This window comes from Rutidosis leptorrhynchoides, chromosome 3, assembly GCF_046630445.1.
Source record: "Rutidosis leptorrhynchoides isolate AG116_Rl617_1_P2 chromosome 3, CSIRO_AGI_Rlap_v1, whole genome shotgun sequence".
Lineage (NCBI taxonomy): Eukaryota > Viridiplantae > Streptophyta > Magnoliopsida > Asterales > Asteraceae > Rutidosis > Rutidosis leptorrhynchoides.
In genome coordinates this window covers 154,537,196-154,549,705 of record NC_092335.1, presented here as the reverse complement: position 1 = coordinate 154,549,705, position 12,510 = coordinate 154,537,196, and positions in this window count along the sequence as shown.

The window sequence follows — 12,510 nt, the reverse complement described above, 5'->3', positions numbered from 1 at the left end:
ATTACCACGTACGAAAGACGATTCACAGAATTGTGCCTATTGTGTCCGGGAGCATTCGAAGATGAGGAAGAGAAGATCGACGCGTTTGTGAAAGGATTACCGGAAAGAATCCAAGAAGATATAAGTTCACACGAGCCCGCCTCCATACAACAGGCATGTAGAATGGCTCACAAACTAGTGAACCAGATTGAAGAAAGAATTAAAGAACAGACTGCTGAAGAGGCCAATGTGAAGCAAGTCAAAAGAAAGTGGGAGGAAAACGGTGATAAGAATCACCAATACAACAACAACAGCAATTACAACAATAATCGCAACAATTATCCCAACAATCGCAACATCAATCGCAACTACAACAAACGGCCCAACAACAACAATAACAACAACAACAGCAACTACAACAATCATCCTAACAACAATAATAACCGCAACAACAACAACAATCAGAAGCAGCTATGCCAAAGGTGTGAAAAGAATCACTCGGGGTTCTGCACCAAATTTTGCAACAAGTGTAAAAGAAATGGTCATAGCGCGGCGAAGTGTGAGGTCTACGGACCAGGGGTTAATAGAACGAAAGGAACAAATGGTGTCGGAACGAGTAATGGCGGAGCAAGTAGTGTCGGAGCAAGTTATGCCAATGTAGTTTGTTATAAATGTGGAAAACCAGGCCACATTATTAGAAATTGCCTGAACCAGGAGAACACGAATGGACAAGGCCGTGGAAGAGTTTTCAATATTAATGCGGTAGAGGCACAGGAAGACCCGGAGCTTGTTACGGGTACGTTTCTTATTGACAATAAATCTGCTTACGTTTTATTTGATTCGGGTGCGGATAGAAGTTATATGAGTAGAGATTTTTGTGCTAAATTAAGTTGTCCATTGACGCCTTTGGATAGTAAATTTTTACTCGAATTAGCAAATGGTAAATTAATTTCAGCAGATAATATATGTCGGAATCGAGAAATTAAACTGGTTAGCGAAACATTTAAGATTGATTTGATACCAGTAGAGTTAGGGAGTTTTGATGTGATAATCGGTATGGACTGGTTGAAAGAAGTGAAAGCGGAGATCGTTTGTTACAAAAATGCAATTCGCATTATACGAGAAAAAGGAAAACCCTTAATGGTGTACGGAGAAAAGGGCAACACGAAGCTACATCTTATTAGTAATTTGAAGGCACAAAAACTAATAAGAAAAGGTTGCTATGCTGTTCTAGCACACGTCGAGAAAGTACAAACTGAAGAAAAGAGCATCAATGATGTTCCCATTGCAAAAGAATTTCCCGATGTATTTCCGAAAGAATTACCGGGATTACCCCCACATCGATCCGTTGAATTTCAAATAGATCTTGTACCAGGAGCTGCACCAATAGCTCGTGCTCCTTACAGACTCGCACCCAGCGAGATGAAAGAACTGCAAAGCCAATTACAAGAACTTTTAGAGCGTGGTTTCATTCGACCAAGCACATCACCGTGGGGAGCTCCTGTTTTGTTTGTCAAGAAGAAAGATGGTACATTCAGGTTGTGTATCGACTACCGAGAGTTGAACAAACTTACCATCAAGAACCGCTACCCACTACCGAGAATCGACGACTTATTTGATCAACTACAAGGCTCGTCTGTTTATTCAAAGATTGACTTACGTTCCGGGTATCATCAAATGCGGGTGAAAGAAGATGATATTCCAAAGACTGCTTTCAGAACACGTTACGGTCATTACGAGTTTATGGTCATGCCGTTTGGTTTAACTAATGCACCAGCTGTGTTCATGGACCTTATGAACCGAGTGTGTGGACCATACCTTGACAAGTTTGTCATTGTTTTCATTGATGACATACTTATTTACTCAAAGAATGACCAAGAACATGGTGAACATTTGAGAAAGGTATTAGAAGTATTGAGGAAGGAAGAATTGTACGCTAAGTTTTCAAAGTGTGCATTTTGGTTGGAAGAAGTTCAATTCCTCGGTCACATAGTGAACAAAGAAGGTATTAAGGTGGATCCGGCAAAGATAGAAACTGTTGAAAAGTGGGAAACCCCGAAAACTCCGAAACACATACGCCAGTTTTTAGGACTAGCTGGTTACTACAGAAGGTTCATCCAAGACTTTTCCAGAATAGCAAAACCCTTGACTGCATTAACGCATAAAGGGAAGAAATTTGAATGGAATGATGAACAAGAGAAAGCGTTTCAGTTATTGAAGAAAAAGTTAACTACGGCACCTATATTGTCATTGCCTGAAGGGAATGATGATTTTGTGATTTATTGTGACGCATCAAAGCAAGGTCTCGGTTGTGTATTAATGCAACGAACGAAGGTGATTGCTTATGCGTCTAGACAATTGAAGATTCACGAACAAAATTATACGACGCATGATTTGGAATTAGGCGCGGTTGTTTTTGCATTAAAGACTTGGAGGCACTACTTATATGGGGTCAAAAGTATTATATATACCGACCACAAAAGTCTTCAACACATATTTAATCAGAAACAACTGAATATGAGGCAGCGTAGGTGGATTGAATTATTGAATGATTACGATTTTGAGATTCGTTACCACCCGGGGAAGGCAAATGTGGTAGCCGATGCCTTGAGCAGGAAGGATAGAGAACCCATTCGAGTAAAATCTATGAATATAATGATTCATAATAACATTACTACTCAAATAAAGGAGGCGCAACAAGGAGTTTTAAAAGAGGGAAATTTAAAGGATGAAATACCCAAAGGATCGGAGAAGCATCTTAATATTCGGGAAGACGGAACCCGGTATAGGGCTGAAAGGATTTGGGTACCAAAATTTGGAGATATGAGAGAAATGGTACTTAGAGAAGCTCATAAAACCAGATACTCAATACATCCTGGAACGGGGAAGATGTACAAGGATCTCAAGAAACATTTTTGGTGGCCGGGTATGAAAGTCGATGTTGCTAAATACGTAGGAGAATGTTTGACGTGTTCTAAGGTCAAAGCTGAGCATCAGAAACCATCAGGTCTACTTCAACAACCCAAAATCCCGGAATGGAAATGGGAAAACATTACCATGGATTTCATCACTAAATTGCCAAGGACTGCAAGTGGTTTTGATACTATTTGGGTAATAGTTGATCGTCTCACCAAATCAGCACACTTCTTACCAATAAGAGAAGATGACAAGATGGAGAAGTTAGCACGACTGTATTTGAAGGAAGTCGTCTCCAGACATGGAATACCAATCTCTATTATCTCTGATAGGGATGGCAGATTTATTTCAAGATTCTGGCAGACATTACAGCAAGCATTAGGAACTCGTCTAGACATGAGTACTGCCTATCATCCACAAACTGATGGGCAGAGCGAAAGGACGATACAAACGCTTGAAGACATGCTACGAGCATGTGTTATTGATTTCAGAAACAGTTGGGATCGACATCTACCGTTAGCAGAATTTTCCTACAACAACAGCTACCATTCAAGCATTGAGATGGCGCCGTTTGAAGCACTTTATGGTAGAAAGTGCAGGTCTCCGATTTGTTGGAGTGAAGTGGGGGATAGACAGATTACGGGTCCGGAGATTATACAAGAAACTACCGAGAAGATCATCCAAATTCAACAACGGTTGAAAACCGCCCAAAGTCGACAAAAGAGCTACGCTGACATTAAAAGAAAAGATATAGAATTTGAAATTGGAGAGATGGTCATGCTTAAAGTTGCACCTTGGAAAGGCGTTGTTCGATTTGGTAAACGAGGGAAATTAAATCCAAGGTATATTGGACCATTCAAGATTATTGATCGTGTCGGACCAGTAGCTTACCGACTAGAGTTACCTCAACAACTCGCGGCTGTACATAACACTTTCCACGTCTCGAATTTAAAGAAATGTTTTGCTAAAGAAGATCTCACTATTCCGTTAGATGAAATCCAAATCAACGAAAAACTTCAATTCATCGAAGAACCCGTCGAAATAATGGATCGTGAGGTTAAAAGACTTAAGCAAAACAAGATACCAATTGTTAAGGTTCGATGGAATGCTCGTAGAGGACCCGAGTTCACCTGGGAGCGTGAAGATCAGATGAAGAAGAAATACCCGCATCTATTTCCAGAAGATTCGTCAACACCTTCAACAGCTTAAAATTTCGGGACGAAATTTATTTAACGGGTAGGTACTGTAGTGACCCGAACTTTTCCATGTTTATATATATTAATTGAGATTGATGTTTACATGATTAAATGTTTCCAACATGTTAAGCAATCAAACTTGTTAAGACTTGATTAATTGAAATAGGTTTCATATAGACAATTGACCACCCAAGTTGACCGGTGATTCACGAACGTTAAAACTTGTAAAAAACTATATGATGACATATATATGGTTATATATATAGTTAACATGATATTATGATAAGTAAACATATCATTAAAGTATATTAACAATGAACTACATATGTAAAAACAAGACTACTAACTTAATGATTTTTAAACGAGACATATATGTAACGATTATCGTTGTAAAGACATTTAATGTATATATATCATATTAAGAGATATTCATACATGATAATATCATGATAATATAATAATTTAAAATCTCATTTGATATTATAAACATTGGGTTAACAACATTTAACAAGATCGTTAACCTAAAGGTTTCAAAACAACACTTTCATGTAACGACTAACGATGACTTAACGACTCAGTTAAAATGTATATACATGTAGTGTTTTAATATGTATTTATACACTTTTGAAAGACTTCAATACACTTATCAAAATACTTCTACTTAACAAAAATGCTTACAATTACATCCTCGTTCAGTTTCATCAACAATTCTACTCGTATGCACCCGTATTCGTACTCGTACAATACACAGCTTTTAGATGTATGTACTATTGGTATATACACTCCAATGATCAGCTCTTAGCAGCCCATGTGAGTCACCTAACACATGTGGGAACCATCATTTGGCAACTAGCATGAAATATCTCATAAGATTACAAAAATATGAGTAATCATTCATGACTTATTTACATGAAAACAAAATTACATATCCTTTATATCTAATCCATACACCAACGACCAAAAACACCTACAAACACTTTCATTCTTCAATTTTCTTCATCTAATTGAACTCTCTCAAGTTCTATCTTCAAGTTCTAAGTGTTCTTCATAAATTCCAAAAGTTCTAGTTTCATAAAATCAAGAATACTTTCAAGTTTGCTAGCTCACTTCCAATCTTGTAAGGTGATCATCCAACCTCAAGAAATCTTTGCTTCTTACAGTAGGTTATCATTCTAATACAAGGTAATAATCATATTCAAACTTTGGTTCAATTTCTATAACTATAACAATCTTATTTCAAGTGATGATCTTACTTGAACTTGTTTTCGTGTCATGATTTTGCTTCAAGAACTTTGAGCCATCCAAGGATCCATTGAAGCTAGATCCATTTTTCTCTTTTCCAGTAGGTTCATCCAAGGAACTTAAGGTAGTAATGATGTTCATAACATCATTCGATTCATACATATAAAGCTATCTTATTCGAAGGTTTAAACTTGTAATCACTAGAACATAGTTTAGTTAATTCTAAACTTGTTCGCAAACAAAAGTTAATCCTTCTAACTTGACTTTTAAAATCAACTAAACACATGTTCTATATCTATATGATATGCTAACTTAATGATTTAAAACCTGGAAACACGAAAAACACCGTAAAACCGGATTTACGCCGTCGTAGTAACACCGCGGGCTGTTTTGGGTTAGTTAATTAAAAACTATGATAAACTTTGATTTAAAAGTTGTTATTCTGAGAAAATGATTTTTATTATGAACATGAAACTATATCCAAAAATTATGGTTAAACTCAAAGTGGAAGTATGTTTTCTAAAATGGTCATCTAGACGTCGTTCTTTCGACTGAAATGACTACCTTTACAAAAACGACTTGTAACTTATTTTTCCGACTATAAACCTATACTTTTTCTGTTTAGATTCATAAAATAGAGTTCAATATGAAACCATAGCAATTTGATTCACTCAAAACGGATTTAAAATGAAGAAGTTATGGGTAAAACAAGATTGGATAATTTTTCTCATTTTAGCTACGTGAAAATTGGTAACAAATCTATTCCAACCATAACTTAATCAACTTGTATTGTATATTATGTAATCTTGAGATACCATAGACACGTATACAATGTTTCGACCTATCATGTCGACACATCTATATATATTTCGGAACAACCATAGACACTCTATATGTGAATGTTGGAGTTAGCTATACAGGGTTGAGGTTGATTCCAAAATATATATAGTTTGAGTTGTGATCAATACTGAGATACGTATACACTGGGTCGTGGATTGATTCAAGATAATATTTATCGATTTATTTCTGTACATCTAACTGTGGACAACTAGTTATAGGTTACTAACGAGGACAGCTGACTTAATAAACTTAAAACATCAAAATATATTAAAAGTGTTGTAAATATATTTTGAACATACTTTAATATATATGTATATATTGTTATAGGTTCGTGAATCAACAGTGGCCAAGTCTTACTTCCCGACGAAGTAAAAATCTGTGAAAGTGAGTTATAGTCCCACTTTTAAAATCTAATATTTTTGGGATGAGAATACATGCAGGTTTTATAAATGATTTACAAAATAGACACAAGTACGTGAAACTACATTCTATGGTTGAATTATCGAAATCGAATATGCCCCTTTTTATTAAGTCTGGTAATCTAAGAATTAGGGAACAGACACCCTAATTGACGCGAATCCTAAAGATAGATCTATTGGGCCTAACAAACCCCATCCAAAGTACCGGATGCTTTAGTACTTCGAAATTTATATCATATCCGAAGGGTGTCCCGGAATGATGGGGATATTCTTATATATGCATCTTGTTATTGTCGGTTACCAGGTGTTCACCATATGAATGATTTTTATCTCTATGTATGGGATGTGTATTGAAATATGAAATCTTGTGGTCTATTGTTACGATTTGATATATATAGGTTAAACCTATAACTCACCAACATTTTTGTTGACGTTTTAAGCATGTTTATTCTCAGGTGATTATTAAGAGCTTCCGCTGTCGCATACTTAAATAAGGACAAGATTTGGAGTCCATGCTTGTATGATATTGTGTAAAAACTGCATTCAAGAAACTTATTTTGTTGTAACATATTTGTATTGTAAACCATTATGTAATGGTCGTGTGTAAACAGGATATTTTAGATTATCATTATTTGATAATCTACGTAAAGCTTTTTAAACCTTTATTGATGAAATAAAGGTTATGGTTTGTTTAAAAATGAATGCAGTCTTTGAAAAACGTCTCATATAGAGGTCAAAACCTCGCAACGAAATCAATTAATATGGAACGTTTTTAATCAATAAGAACGGGACATTTCATTTTTACCCTTTATAACTGAGAATACATGCGCAATTTTTATAAATGTTTTACGAAATAGAAACAAGTAATTGAAACTACATTATATGGTTGAATGATCGAAGCCGAATATGCCCCTTTTTGTTTGGTAACCTAAGAATTAGTAAACCAGTCTACTAATTGACGCGGATCCTAAAGATAGATCTATTGGGCCTAACGAACCCCATCCATTGTAGCGGATGCTTTAGTACTTAGACGTTGTTTTTATCATGTCCGAAGGATTTCTCGGAATGATAGGGGATATTCTTATATGCATCATGTTAATGTCGGTTACCAGGTGTTCAATCCATATGAATGATTATTTTTTTTTGTCTCTATGCATGGGGCGTATATTATGAGAAATGGAAATGAATATCTTGTGGTCTATTAAAATGATGAAAATGATCGATTATGATAAACTAATGAACTCACCAACCTTTTGGTGACACTTTAAAGCATGTTTATTCTCAGGTATGAAAGAAATCTTCCGCTGTGCATTTGCTCATTTTAAAGATATTACTTTGAGTCTTTCATGGTATATTTTGAAGAACGTTGCATTCGAGTCATTGAGTTAATCAAAGTTTATTATTAAATCAATTTATAGTTGGATAGTGGATATTATGAAATGGTATGCATGCTTGTCAATTTTCTATGTAAAGAAAGTTTGTCTTTTAAAGATGAATGCAATGTTTGTAAAATGTATCATATAGAGGTCAAATACCTCACGATGTAATCAACTATTGTGAATCGTTTATAATGTATATGAACGGGTCCTTTCAGTTGGTATCAGAGTGGTAGTCTTAGCGAACCAGGTCTTGCATTAGTGTGTCTAACTGATAGTTGTTAGGATACATTAGTGAGTCTGGACTTCGACCGTGTTTGCATGTCAAAAGTTTTGCTTATCATTTCGTGTCAGAAATCATCTACTTATCATCCTTGGGAAATTACCTACTTATCATTCTTAGTCTAGACACATCTTACTGCAATGATTGCATGAGTAGTGTATAGACAAAATTCGTATCTTAGAGTATCTGCTAATTCATATCTTAGCATATCTGTTACTGTAGAGTTTGCCTGACAGCTTCTGTAGATTCCTCCATAACTTATGGGATTTTAGTATTATATATGCATATGTAAATTATGTATTGCAGGGTACTAATCTACACCCTATAATCTATTTCTTATCGAAAATCCTTCATCTGATCGTACGAGATGCATCCCTCAACCAGTTCGAATTCCTCGGATTTCGACAGCTATTCCGATATGGATTTTCACCTAAGCTCCGAAAGCAGCGTCACCAAAATGAATTAACCAATCATCCATCCCCAATTCATCTGCTGAATTCGTAGTCGACTTAATTTATGGAAATGCGAAGGAGGCTATCCTTTCCACCAACCGAATTCATCTCTTGGCGGAGAACCTGAAGCACTTACTGGTGAACCACTTCGATACACTATAGTCACTCTCATTTCCAGGATATCTCACCATGATTATATGATATCCAAAATTCTCAACCTTATTCATCCGCTCGTTCCAACCGACAATCATTCCGGAATAATGGAAGAAGTCAACGAGCTTCACGCTCGAGTAATCAATTTGGAGAATATGGTGCAAAACGTACCAGCTTCAGCAACATCACCGACACCAACAGTACCCTCAATAACAGCACCAGTACCATCAACAATCCATGCCTCAACATCTCATTCTGTACCTCAACTATAATCATTGTTCTACATATCGTTCTACATCAATTATCTTCGTTCTTCATGGCGATTATGTAATCTCTAATGTTTTAGAGATTATATATATTCTTATTCTAACGGTAAATCAAATGAGTTTAATATCATATTGACTCATTAAATCCATGATTACATCTGAAGAAAATATATATGTATATATGTTTTCATAAAGATTGTAATTAAAAATTCTTTTGTACAAACTGTTAATGATGAAAATATTTTAACGGGTAGGTAATACCTGAGGAATATTTAAGATTTCACATTAATAAGTTACACTGTACATTCTTCGAATCTGATTCAACGGTCATTTACTATCCTACTTACATTCACAGATATACGTATCAGTTAACCGCAGAATAACCATTTCCATTCAATTTCATATTTGGATTTTGATCTATCAGAATCTAACAAGTGGCATAATGAAGAAAACGTTGGACAAAATAAAATTTGTTAGAAACAAACAAATTAATTATGAGAAATTTGGTTAAGAATCCACGCTAACGAAATCCTAGCTAACTGTTCCTAGCTAACTGTTAATTCTGTATTACATTTTAATTATCGCAATTTATTTATCGTAATTTAATTATCGAAATTTATTTTATCGCAATTTTAATTCTCGCAATTTTATTTATTGTCATTTAATTTCTGTTATTTACTTTACGCACTTTATTTATCGTCATTTAATTCCTGCTATTTATTTTACGCACTTTAAATATCGGGACACGTATACAAGGTTTTGACATATCATATCGACGTATCTATATATATTATTTTGAATAACCATAGACACTCTATATGCAGTAATGATCGAGTTCTCTATACAGGGTTGAGGTTGATTCTACAATAATATATATACTTTGAGTTGTGATCGAGTCTGAGACATGTACATAGGTCACGATACATATTAATTAATTCGAATATTATATATTAAACTATATATGAATTATTGGACTGTTAACTGTGGACTATCGACTGTGGACTAATAACATTAGACAATTAAAATAAATTAAAATATTGATTATAACATATGAAACTAAATATTTCTTCAAGTTTGCCACTTGATTTCATCTTAAACCTCATTTGTATCTTGACGATTACAATCTGTGATTCAAACCTTTCATAATTCTTGAAAATACCTCAACCGAGAGGATGAACCAACCCCACTTCATCTACGGAGGAAGAGATTGACGCATATAGTTATGCACCTGAAAAACTCTCGGAACTTGAGTAAACGTTTAACACATATCTGTGCTAGCTCCTTTGGCGTTGTTAATAGCGAAAATAACTTTGCAATCCCTTTTCAAATTAGCCAATTTTGTCACAACTCCAGCAAGTCAACTTCGACTTTTCATTTGGATTAGCCTTATTATAACCGTGAGATCTAAGTTGCCTTTCATCATCGTTACCGGGAAACCGTTTATATCCCATCACTTTAGCAGTAAACTTACCGGCAATTTTATTACTCGTTGACTTAAGTCTCTCTGAAGAATCATTATATTTGTTCATTAAAACCCTATCATATACTCATCCGTATCCTGTAACAAGAATTGCCATACCAAATACAGGAAATCAGCAATTAGTATTTTGAATCTCGTAGCATTTCTACCTCAACAGTTATATGTATACATATAACATTTATCTCATAGAATTATGAACTTTCATTCTGAAATTCTGAAAAGCACTCTAGCCTATGAATCAGTTTTCTGAGTTTTGAAAAAGCTGATGAAGCAGTGAAAACCGAAGACTGCTTTAACAGTCAAAAGTTTGATGATAAAGAATTGTATGTTGGCAAAGCTCAGAAAAGCTGGAACTGAAAAAAACGGATTGAGCAAACCATGAAGGAGGCTGTGGATAAATCCCAAAGATTAAACCTGCCTTCAAAGAATCCAAATGATTCAGTATCTGCTGAAGTCATTAAGGAATATCTTGCTCCTAACTTGACACTTTCATGAACGATCTTCATCATCATCCATCGCTATTAGAAATCTTAAGATATCATCGTATCTGTTATTATAAATATCCTCGATATTTCTGAAGATATTTTCATAACTATTCTTATCTGAAATCATTAATCTCTTCGTACTATCAGTGTTACATCATATAGAAACTGTTAGTTTCTATATTATGTAAACTTTCGAGCTTAAAATATGAATTTTATTGAAGTAATGTTGGGAACTGATGCGTGAGTTAGTATAATATAATGACACTTGATCAACGTGATTATATTACAGTAAGTCATGATGAGTTTCTAAATGGAACATGATGATTCACAGATTATAACGTCATCATGTGTCATGTTACATAACTCTTTCATTCTGATTAACTTCTGAACATATCAAGAAAATATATTCTTGATAGTTCTATTCTCAGTGATTCTGGTAATTTGACAAATCAAATCGTACTATTACGTTCTTTCTTGTTTAGAACATTAAGTTCATTCGAAACTCCATACTTACGAATTCTGGATCATTACTCACTTTACTAGAGGTCGAGAAGAGAATAAAAAGGCAAAGAGCTCTGAAATATAAGAGAAGATATAAAGCCCAATAACAAAACGAAGGTTACAAACCGTGAATATTAATACGAATAGCAATATAAAGACACGGTAGAATTAAGAATACTATCACTCCAAAGTACTAGTAGAAGTAAACAGATTTTTCTGGTGAACGATTGAAAACAAGTATAACAGAAAGGATAATTAGGAAAATATCAAGGATTAGAACTTGATTAAGCATTTTCACAATCTTTTGGATGTATGAACTAAGAAAGAAAGTATAGGAATGGTGAGAATACTGGGATGGAAGAGCTTAATTTATAATGGAAATATCAGACAGAGTAATTGAGGTAGATCACCGTATTTAAATATAGAGATTTTAATTTCCTTATTCGCCGAAGAATCAAATCTTTTAGATTTCGAAGATTTTCTTTTAAATCCCTTGAATTCCGGAATTCAACTTGACTACGTCAAAAGCTAAGACAAATCTTTACTTCTTTACTTCACTCTTTTGTGATAACTTCACTCGTACTCTTCGATAAATCGAATTATATTATCCATATTACTCAACAGTAACTAAACTCTGTTTATCAGCTCATTTTCGTCATGAAAACATTTTTATTGTTAACCATGACGACCTCACTCAAATTTCGAGACGAGATTTCTTTAACGGGTAGGTACTGTGACAATCCGGGAATTTCCGACCAAATTTAAACTGAAACTTTAAATGATTTCGACACGATAAGTAAAGTCTGTAATGATAAGTCTCAAAAATTTTGAAAACTGTTTTCATGGAATCAATTAACCTTTGACTACTCCCGACGATTCACGAACAATTGTGTATAACAAATATGTAAAAGATATAAATATA